The sequence below is a fragment of the Bos javanicus genome, chromosome 19 (assembly GCF_032452875.1).
Source record: "Bos javanicus breed banteng chromosome 19, ARS-OSU_banteng_1.0, whole genome shotgun sequence".
Taxonomy (NCBI): domain Eukaryota; kingdom Metazoa; phylum Chordata; class Mammalia; order Artiodactyla; family Bovidae; genus Bos; species Bos javanicus.
The window spans coordinates 9,073,250-9,085,211 of NC_083886.1; positions in this window are offsets into that span (position 1 = coordinate 9,073,250).

Here is an 11,962-nt window from a genome sequence, read left to right on the forward strand (position 1 = left end):
GAGAGGCGTGCTCGGGGCCCGCCCCCGGGAGCCTGTGAACGAGTGCCCCCTATTGGTGGGAGTGGCTGCGACAGAACTCTGAAGGGCAACGCGGAGCGGAGTAGATTCCATTCAGTTCAGGGCAGGACGGCGGAAGAGGATAACAGATAGGCGTTTATTCCTTTTCTCCTGAGCACTAGGTAGGGTCCGAATTTAGTCAACTGTCTAGACAAACACTGCTGAGCAGTGCTGTTTTTCTAAGATATTTGCTCATATACGTAAAATAACACAATCTGTTCTGGATTGAGTTGTTATTATTTCTAGTGAGACATCGTTGATCAAAATAGCATGAAACACCACACATTTTGTCACATAATTATTAAACAGGAAAAATAAAATGGACATGGCAATATAGCTATTAATAAATGCAGCCATGTGTGTTTTTTTTTTAATCTGAATCTTTGTGAATGAATATTACTAAATAAGACAGGGCTCGCCATCAATTTTGGACCTATGTTTTTGGTTTGTTTTTATAGATGTCAATCCCTGAGAAAACTTGCTGACTTATGTAAGTAGATAAGTATGGAGGGACTTATGTTACTGGCAGTATCAGTCAATTCCTTAAACTCCTTCCAAGGTACATGCTAAACTCAACTACAAATCATTCTTTAAAAACTATTTCCAGTATTCCATTAGCCCATCAACAGAAAGTTGGATTAAAGATTTACTGAGCATGGCCCTGCCCATCAGAACAATACCCAGGTTTCCCCTCAGTCAGCCTTTCCCATCAGGAAGCTTCCAATAAGCTCTCCATCAGAGGTAAGACAGAATGACAACCACAATCACAGAAAACTAATCAAACTGATCACATGGATCACAGCCTTGTCTAACTCAATGAGAGTATGAGCCATGGTGTGCAGGGCCACCCAAGACAGATGGGTCATGGTGGAGAATTCTGACAAAATGTGGCCCACTGGAGAAGGGAATAGAAAAACACTTCAGTATTCTTGCTTGGAGAACTCCATGAACAGTATGAAAAGGCAAAAAGATAGGACACTTAAAGATGAACAACCCAGGTCGGTAGGTGCCCAATATGCTACTGGAGATCACTGGAGAAATAACTCCAGAAAGAGTGAAGAGACAGAGCCAAAGCAAAAACAACACCCAGTGGTGGATGTGACTGGTGATGGAAGTAAAGTCCAATGCTGTAAAGAGCAGTATTGCACAGGAACCTGGAATTTTAGATCCATGAATCAAGACAAATTCAATCAGTTCAGTCACTCAGTCATGTCCGACTCTTTGCCACCCCATGAATCGCAGCACACCAGGCCTTCCTGTCCATCACCATCTCCCGGAGTTCACTCAGATTCACGTCCATCGAGTCGGTGATGCCATCCAGCCCTCTCATCCTCTGTCGTCCCCTCTTCCTCCTGCCCCCAATCCCTCCCAGCATCAGAGTCTTTTCCAATGAGTCAACTCTTTGCATGAGGTGGTCAAAGTACTGGAGTTTCAGCTTCAGCACCAGTCCTTCCAATGAACAGCCAGGACTGATCTCCCTTAGGATGGACTGACTGGATCTCCTTGCAGTCCAAGGGACTCTCAAGAGTTCTCCAACACCACAGTTCAAAAGCATCAATTCTTGGGCACTCAGGTTTCTTCACCGTCCAACTCTCACATCCATACATGACCACTGGAAAAACCATAGCCTTGACTAAATGGACCTTTGTTGGCAAAGTAATGTCTCTGCTTTTGAATATCCTATCTAGGTTGGACATAACTTTTCTTCCAAGGAGTAAGCGTCTTTTAATTTCATGGCTGCAACCCCCATCTGCAGTGATTTTGGAGCCCAAAAAGATAAAGTCTGACATTGTTTCCACTGTTTCCCCATCTATTTCCCATGAAGTGATGGGACCGGATGCCATGATCTTCATTTTCTGAATGTTGAGCTTTAAGGCAAATTTTTCACTCTCCTCTTTCACTTTGATCAAGAGGCTTTTAAGTTCCTCTTCACTTTCTGCCATAAGGGTGGTGTCATCTGTATATCTGAGGTTATTGATATTTCTCCTGGCAATCTTGATTCCAGCTTGTGCTTCTTCCAGCCCAGCATTTCTCATGATGTACTCTGCATAGAAGTTAAATAAGCAGGGTGACAATACACAACCTTGACGTACTCCTTTTCCTATTTGGAACCAGTCTGTTGTTCCATGTCCAGTTCTAACTGTTGCTTCCTGACCTGCATACAGGTTTCTCAAGAGGCAGGTCAGGTGGTCTGGTATTCCCATCTCTTGAAGAATTGTCCACAGTTTATTGTGATCCACACAGTCAAAGGCTTTGGCATAGTCAATAAAGCAGAAATAGATGTTTTTCTGGAACTCTCTTGCTTTTTCCATGATCCAGCGGATGTTGGCAATTTGGTCTCTGGTTCCTCTGCCTTTTCTAAAACCAGCTTGAACATCTGGAAGTTCACGGTTCACATATTGCTGAAGCCTGGCTTGGAGAATTTTGAGCATTACTTTACTACTATGTGAGATGAGTGCAATTGTGCAGTAGTTTGAGCATTCTTTGGCATTGCCTTTCTTTGGGATTGGAATGAAAACTGACCTTTTCCAGTTCTGTGGCCATTGCTGAGTTTTCCAAATTTGCTGGCATATTAAGTGCAGCACTTTCACAGCATCATCTTTCAGGATTTGAAATAGCTCAACTGGAATTCCATCACCTCCATTAGCTTTGTTCCTAGTGATACTTTCTAAGGCCTACTTGACTTCACATTCCAGGATGTCTGGCTCTAGGTGAGTGATCATACCATCGTGATTATCTTACTCATGAAGAACTTCTGTGTATTCTTGCCACCTCTTCTTAACATCTTCTGCTCCTGTTAGGTCCATACCATTTTTGTCCTTCACTGTGCCATCTTTGCATGAAATGTTCCCTTGGTATCTCTAATTTTCTTGAAGAGATCTCTAGTCTTTCCCATTCTGTTGTTTTCCTCTATTTCTTTGCATTGATCATTGAGGAAGGCTTTCTTATCTCTTCTTGCTATTCTTTGGAACTCTGCATTCAGATGCTTATATCTTTCCTTTTCTCCTTTCCTTTTCGCTTCTCTTCTTTTCATAGCTATTTGTAAAGCCTCCCCATACAGCCATACAGCCATTTTGCTTTTTTGCATTTCTTTCCATGGGGATGGTCTTGATCCCTGTCTCCTGTACAATGTCACGAACCTCAGTCCATAATTCATCAGGCACTCTATCTATCAGACCTAGTCCCTTAAATCTGTTTCTCACTTCCACTGTATAATCATAAGTGATTTGATTTAGGTCATACCTGAGTGGTCTAGTGGTTTTCCCTACTTTCTTCAGTTTAAGTCTGAATTTGGCAATAAGGAGCTCATGATCTGAGCCACAGTCAGCTCCCGGTCTTGTTTTTGCTGACTGTATAGAGCTTCTCCATCTTTGGCTGCAAAGAATATAATCAATCTGATTTTGGTGTTGACCGTCTGGTGATGTCCATGTGTAGAGTCTTCTCTTGTGTTGTTGGAAGAGGGTGTTTGCTATGACCAGTATGTTCTCTTGGCAAAACTCTATTAGCCTTTGCCCTGCTTCATTCCATATTCCAAGGCCAAATTTGCCTGTTACTCCAGGTGTTTCTTGACTTCCTACTTTTGCATTCCAGTCCCCTATAATGAAAAGGACATCTTTTTTGGGTGTTAGTTCTAAAAGTCTTGTAGGTCTTCATAGAACCGTTCAACTTCAGCTTCTTCAGCGTTACTGGTTGGGGCATAGACTTGGATTACTATGATATTGAATGGTTTGCCTTGGAAACGAACAGAGATCATTCTGTCGTTTTTTATATTGCATCCAAGTACTGCATTTCAGACTCTTTTGTTGACCATGATGGCTACTCCATTTCTTCTGAGGGATCCCTGCCCGCAGTAGTAGATATAATGGTCATCTGAGTTAAATTCACCCATTCCAGTCCATTTCAGTTCGCTGATTCCTAGAATGTCGACATTCACTCTTGCCATCTCTTGTGTGGCCACTTCCAATTTGCCTTGATTCATGGACCTGACATTCCAGGTTCCTATGTAATATTGCTCTTTACAGCATTGGACCTTGCTTCTATCACCAGTCACATCCACAACTGGGTATTGTTTTTGCTTTGGCTCCATCCCTTCATTCTTTCTGGAGTTATTTCTCCACTGATCTCCAGTAGCATATTGGGCACCTACTGACCTGGGGAGTTTCTCTTTCAGTATCCTATCATTTTGCCTTTTCATACTGTTCATGGGATTCTCAACGCAAGAATACTGAAGTGGTTTGCCATTCCCTTCTCCAGTGGACCACATTCTGTCGGATCTCTCCACCAAGACCTGCCCATCTTGGGTTGCCCCACGGGCATGGCTTAGTTTCACTGAGTCAGACAAGGCTGTGGTCCTAGTGTGATTAGATTGACTAGTTTTCTGTGAGTATGGTTTCAGTGTGTCTGCCCTCTGATGCCGTCTTGAAACACTTACCGTCTTACTTGGGTTTCTCTTACCCTGGACGTGGGTTATCTCTTCACAGCTGCTCCAGCAAAGCGCAGCCGCTGCTCCTTACCTTGGACGAGGGGTATCTCCTCACCGCTGCCCCTCCTGACCTTGAACGTGGAGTAGCTCCTCTCGGCCCTCCTGCACCCACACAGCCACCGCTCTTTGGACGTGGGGTAGCTCCTCTCGGCCGCTGCCCTGACTTCAGGCGGGAGGTAGCTCCCCTTGGCCACCGCCCCTTGGGGCTGGGGTCCTCCTGGCTTCTGCCCCTGACCTTGGACGTGGGGTAGCTACTCTCGGCCGCACTTGTGCGCCGTCGCAGCTGCCCGCGCCCAAGGCAAATTAGAAGTGGTCAAACAGGAGATGGCAAGAGCAAACATTGACATTTTAGGAATCAGTGGACTAAAATAGACTGGAATGGGCAAATTTAATTCAGATGACCATTATATTCAGGTATAACTTAAGTCAAATCCCTTTGACTATGTTAGGTAGTTAGAATAGGAAACGGGAGTCCAAAATGGCGGTGGCTAAAAGACAAGGAAGAGAAAAGCCTGAGAAAATAGAGCAAAGGAAGGTCAAAGGAAGGTCTCGGTAGAACAAACAGGACTCCTGGCTAGCCCAATTTACATAGGGCAGGCCCAGGAGGGGAGAAAAGAAACACAAAAAGAGGAGCCCTGGCACTCTTCAGGGTGTGGGCCATTGCTGAGGGCAAGGGCTCCGGCCAAGGAATGCAGCCTGGCTAGGTTTTGCCTTCGGGGTGAATTCCTATGCTGATGAGGGGGAGGCTCATCCCAACCACTGGGGAACCACCCACTCCTCCATCTTTTGACAGTGCCTGATGAACTATAGAATGAGGTTCGTGACATTGTACAGGAGACAGGGATCAAGACCATCCCCATGGAAAAGAAATGCAAAAAAGCAAAATGGCTGTCTGGGGAGGCCTTACAAATAGCTGTGAAAAGAAGAGAAGCAAAAAGCAAAGGAGAAAAAGAAAGATATAAACATCTGAATGCAGAGTTCCAAACAACAGACTGGTTCCAAATAGGAAAAGGAGTATGTCAAGGCTGTATATTGTCACCCTGCTTATTTAACTTATACGCAGAGTACATCATGAGAAACACTGGACTGGAAGAAACACAAGCTGGAATCAAGATTGCCGGGAGAAATATCAACAACCTCAGATATGCAGATGACACCACCCTTATGGCAGAAAGTGAAGAGGAACTAAAAAGCCTCTTGATGAAAGTGAAAGTGGAGAGTGAAAATTTTGCCTTAAAGCTCAACATTCAGAAAACGAATGGCATCCGGTCCCATCACTTCATGGGAAATAGATGGGGAAACAGTGAAACAGTGTCAGACTTTATTTTGGGGGGCTCCAAAATCACTGCAGATCGTGACTGCAGCCATGAAATTAAAAGATGCTTACTCCTTGGAAGGAAAGTTATGACCAACCTAGATAGCATATTGAAAAGCAGAGACATTACTTTGCCAACAAAGGTCCGTCTAGTCAAGACTATGGTTTTTCCTGTGGTCATGTATGGATGTGAGAGTTGGACTGTGAAGAAGGCTGAGCGCCGAAGAATTGATGCTTTTGAACTGTGGTGTTGGAGAAGACTCTTGAGAGTCCCTTGGACTGCAAGGAGATCCAACCAGTCCATTCTGAAGGAGATCAGCCCTGGGATTTCTTTGGAGGGAATGATGCTGAAGCTGAAGCTCCAGTACTTTGGCCACCTCATGCGAAGAGATGACTCATTGGAAAAGACTCTGATGCTGGGAGGGATTGGGGGCATAAGGAGAAGGGGACGACAGAGGATGAGATGGCTGGATGGCATCACCAACTCGATGGACGTGAGTTTGAGTGAACTCCGGGACTTGGTGATGGACAGGGAGGCCTGGCGTGCTGCGATTCATGGGGTGGCAAAGAGTCAAACACGACTGAGCGACTGAACTGAACTCAACTGAACTAGAGCTGTCCTGCCACTTCTGGGTGTGTCTTTTGGCTTATAGGTTGGGGGTTAAGGTTTACTTGAATTTGACTTGTCATCCTGGACCCAATTGATTTTAATCGGTTTATGTTATGCCCTTGTGCTATGTCATTCTGTCAAAGGTTGTGCTCTGCCCCCTTCCCTCCTGTTTCATGCCCCATCCGGGCCCACAATGTTGCCTCTACAATTTTCTTGAGGGACAACCAGAAAATAGATGGCCCTTGGGAGGGAAATACTGTATAATATCCAATCCCTCTAGATAGTCAGGCCTTCATCTTCTATGTTTCCTACAACATGTACAGTATCTCCCATCTCCCAGTGAACCCACTAGGGCGGGCGACAGGCATACAATGCCGGCTAGAAGTCCATCAGTTGGGCTTCCAGGGATAATGTTTGCCACTTTGGGAGTTAGCCCTGCAGGCTGTTTGGGCCCAAACCCTTACCACCCTTCTCCTAAAGTTACATACCCCTGGATCAAATCTCCACACCACTTTTATGGAACATTTGGTCTGTTGCCTCTTAACAATTTGTTCTTAAGCCAATTACTAATTCCTACAATCAGGACCCTGGGCCCTTTTAGGCTCCACGGAGACTATTATTAACATACCTTAATGCCAGATAACCCACTCCTTGGTCATTACTTCTGTTATTACCTAAAGTGGGTCTATGACAACGAAACGTTTACCAGTGGAGACACCCTAACCTGCTCTTATGAAGGACTAGGGGAAGAAATCAATGACTTGCAATCCCTTAGAGCAGTAAGAGGACAAGGCCTATGACTGTTTCACTGTTTCCCAGCCTCAGGGCACAAGCTTGGATTGCTTTACATCATGATATCTATTCCCATCCACAGTGGACAAACCAGCAATGAGTTAAGATTACAACCTCTTAATCCTACCCAGCACTGGTCATGCTGGAGACCTTGGGGATGCCCAACTCCAGTCCGGGGGTCCCAGGAGGTCAACCTGCCTTGACCTGCCTAGGGATCTGGTCCTCAAAAGGTTGTCACGCCTCAACCTGCTCGGGGATCCGCCAGTCCAGGGGTCCCAGGAGGCTGTCACGCATCGACCTGCCTGGGGATTCGATCTCTAGGAGGCTGTCACGCCTCAGCCTGCCTGGGGATCTGCACCCTGACCCGGGGACACCTGGCTCTCAGGTTGCAACAGTACCGGGTAGGATAAGCTTCAGAAAGACTCACCCCTAAGGAAGTCCACCCATGGAAATAGAAGGAAGCCTATTACTTATGGGACTGTGCCTAGTCTCAGCAATAACTCAGGAGCCCAACGAGAACCCCATTGCCTTTCTGGAAAGGCTAAAAGAGGCCCTCCTAAAGTTTACCAATCTGGACTTAGACTCTTACGAGGGACAGGTGATTTTAAAGGACAAATTCCTGTCCCAATGTGCATCAGATATCAGAATTAAGTTACAACAGCTACAGCAGCCGGACCCTGCTTCCTCTTTAGATGAGATGGTCCAGACAGCCACCAATACCTTTTATAACAGAGAACAGGAGAAGGAGGCCAAGGCCCAGGAAAGGGAGAAAAGGAAAGAGACAAGGCATGCCCAGATGCTGGCCACCCTCCAGGGGAGCCCTATGGCAAACCCCGAGTCCTTAAAGGACAAGGCACAAGGCAAATGCCTAATCTGTAGACAGGGAGGGCATTGAGCCAAAGAGTGTCCAAACCATGACAAGTCTCCTAAAACAGCTTGCTACAAATGCCATCAACTGGGACATTGGGTGGCACTCTGCCCTTGGGACCCAAGAGCCTCAAGGTCAAGCGCCAAGCCTTCCCTCACGATGGTTCAACAGGACTGCAGCAGCCTGCTCCAGCCAGCCCGCCTGTCACAGATAACCATCACGGGGCTGGAGCCGAGGGTGCAACTGGATGTGGCAGGTAGGTCCGAATTTCTTGGTTGACACAGGGGCTACCGACTCTGTCTTGATCTCCTACTCCGGAGCCTTCTCCTCCCACACCTGTACCATTTTGGGTGCTACAGGAAAAATAACAACTAAAAGATTGACCCAAGCACTTCTTTGTTGCTGGGATGGACAAATATTTTCCCACCAGCTTCTGGTGGTCCCTGAGTGTCCCTACTCCCTTACTGGGAAGAGACATACTTACTAAACTGGGGACCACCCTTGTGATGGGAAGCTTTTCAGCCCCCAGAGCCCTATAGCTTCTGGTTACTACTGAAGAACCCATTACACCTTCTCCAATAGAGAGGGACCAAAAACTGTAGGAGGACAAAATTAACCCCCAGGTGTGGGCCCAGGGAATTCCTGGATGAGCCCACCAAGCTGAACCGTCACCACTGTCCTCCAAGATCCCACTCGGTTTCCTAACGGGAAACAGTATCTCAGAAGAGAGGCTCGGGAGGGACTACAGCCTTTAATAAATAAATTTCTTGCTTATAGGCTATTGGTCCCCACCAATTCACCATGTAACACCCCAATCCTCTCAGTAAAGAAAAAGTAAAGAAAAATTATTAATGGTTAATGGTTCAAGATTTCCAGATCATAAACAAAGCTGTAGTTCCCCTCCATCCCACAGTACCCAATCCCTATGTAATCTTGGGAGAAACTCCACCCAGTACCAAGTGGTTTACAGTCTTGAACCTCAAAGATGCTTTTTTTTTTTTTTTTTTTGCATGTTACTGGCTAAAGAATCCCAATATCTTTTTGCCTTTGAGTGGGAGGCCCCAGGAGAAAAACGCAAACAGATGACAGTATTACCTCAGGGGTTCAGAGATAGCCCCCACCTGTTTGGACAGGCCCTTAGCCGGGATCTCCTATATCTGGACGTAGATAACCTACTAATTTGCTCTCCAGATGAGAAAAATGCCCAACAACATGCAATTCAGGTTCTAAACCTTTTGGCAAAAAGGGGATATAAAGTCTCCCGTGCTAAGGCACAGATGGTTGAGACAAAGGTCACTCTCACCTGGGAGTTCAGATTACACACGGGTCTAGGAGGCTGTCCTCTGATCGGGTACAAGGAATCCTCCAGGTGCCCTCCCCCACGACTCAAAAACAATTGCAAGCTTTCCTGGGGCTAACTGGGTATTGTAGAATCTGGATACCCAATTGCCCAGCCCTGATATGAAAGCTTAAAGGGACGGGATGATTTGATCCCACTGATGTGGGGAACTCCTCAAAAGAAGGCAGAGACTACACTAAAACAGGCCTGAACTCAGGCACCTGCCTTGAGGTTGCCAGACCCAGAAAAAGCATCCCAACTTTACATCCATGAAAGAGAGGGAAAATAGCCTTGGGAATGTTAACTCAAAGGTTGGGGTCTGGGCCCAGCCTGTAGTTTACTTACCTAAGAGGCTCGATCCAATGAACCGAGGCTGGCCCCACTGCCTTCGAAATCTTGCGGCTACTGCAATCATGGTAAAAGATGCTTTAAAACTCTCCTTTGGGGGCAAACTAACTATTTTTACCAGCCACCAAGTGAAACAATGCCTAAATGGGAGAAGCCATTTATGGATGTCTGATCAAAGAATCCTCAGATATCAAGTAGTACTGATGGAAAATCCAGGCCTCACTACATTCCCTTGTGAGGTTCTTAACCCAGCCACCCTCCTACCTACCCCCAAGGGCTCTGTCCCCTTTCACTCTTGCCTAGAAACCTTGGACCACTGGACAAAACCCTGAGAGGGATTGTCAGAAGATCCTCTGACCAATCCTGAGGAAATCTGGTACACTGATGGGAGCAGCTTTGTCTTGGATGGAAAAAGAAGAGCCGGGTATGCAGTAGTCTCCAATTTTTAGACCATAGAGGCTAAGCCTCTGCCACAGGTACTTCAGCCCAATTAGCTGAGCTCATAGACCTGACTCGAGCTTTAGAGCTGGGAAAAGGAAAAAGAATAGCCATTTACACTGACTCCAAGTATGCCTTTCTGGTGCTACATGCACATGCAGCTATCTGAAAAGAAAGGGGCCACTTGACCATCCGAGGGTTCCCAATAAAATATGGTGATCAAATTCTTAGACTCTTGGAGGCAGTCCATCTGCCCACTGAGGTTTCAGTCTCCCACTGTAAAGGACACCAAAAAGGGAACATGGAAGTGGCACGAGGGAAACAAGCAGCTGATCAGGCAGCTAGGAGAGCAGCATTACAGAACCATGACCTAATAGGGATTGCCACCTTAGTTCCACAGACTAATTTGCCAGAAACTCCTTCATATACTGAAGGTGAGACTCTTAAAGCTAAGAGTGAGGGCTCTCAAGAAGATCATATGGGGTGGTTGCAAAAGGAGGGACTCCTTTTTCTGCCTGGGAACCTCCAATGGAAGTTGGTTAACTCCTTACATGCCACCACTCATTTAGGGGAAAAGGCCCTCCAAAGATTACTAGAAAGGTCCTTCAGAGGAACAGGCCTCCAAACAACTATAAGACAGGTGGTCTCCTCTTGTCCCATTTGCCAAATAAACAACCCCCAAGGAGCTCGAAGACTCCAGCTGGCCCAGCCCATCCAACGACGTGAGACCTACCCAGGAGAGGACTGGCAGATGGACTTCACCCAGATGTCAGTTTCTCAAGGGTATAAATACCTATTAGTCATGATAGATACATTCACAGGATGCATTGAAGGCTTTCCCACCTGAACTGAGAAGGCTAAGGAGGTGGTAAAAAAACTGCTCCATGAAATCATCCCAAGACTTGGTCTGCCTGGGTCATTACAAAGTGACAATGGGACATCATTTACTTCTAAGGTCAGCCAAGGGGTGTCTAAAGCACTGGGCATTACTTATTATCTCCATTGTGCCTGGAGGCCTCAGTCTTCAGGAAAAGTAGAAAGAGCCAACCAATTCTTAAAATCAGCGATAAAAAAGATAACCCAGGAGACCTCCATGGGGTGGAAGGAGGCTTTACCAATAGCTCTCCTCCACACCCATATTGCCCCTAAGGAACAGGTTGGTCTTGGTCCTTATGAGATGCTATATGGGAAACCTTTGGTTTATGTCAATGACCTCTTCCTAGATCCAGAGGCTCAGACGCTCCAGTCTTATACCATGGCCATCGGGCAATTCCAACAGGATATACGCTTGTGGGGTATGAACCAGGACCCAAAAGATTCTAAGGAGTCACCACTATATGCTCCAGGGACTCAAGTCCTAATTAAAGTCTGGAAAAATGGGTCCCCAAAGGCTCAACTCCAGCCCTCATGGAAGGGCCCCTACCCTGTAATACTTTCTACCCCCACAGCAGTTAAGGTACCAGAATGTGACTCCTGGATTCACTACTCACGAGTCAAGCCGTGGAAGAAAACAGAAGAGGACACTCAATACACCTGTGAGCCCCTGGGAGATCTCAGATACCTATTGAGGACTACAGATGAGTGCCATTCTAATGAACACCCCCAAAATCAATACACCTGTGAGCCCCTGGGAGATCTCAGATACCTATTCAGGACTACAGATGAGTGCCAGCCTAATGAACACCCCCAAAACCTAGTTTCTGGGGATAAGA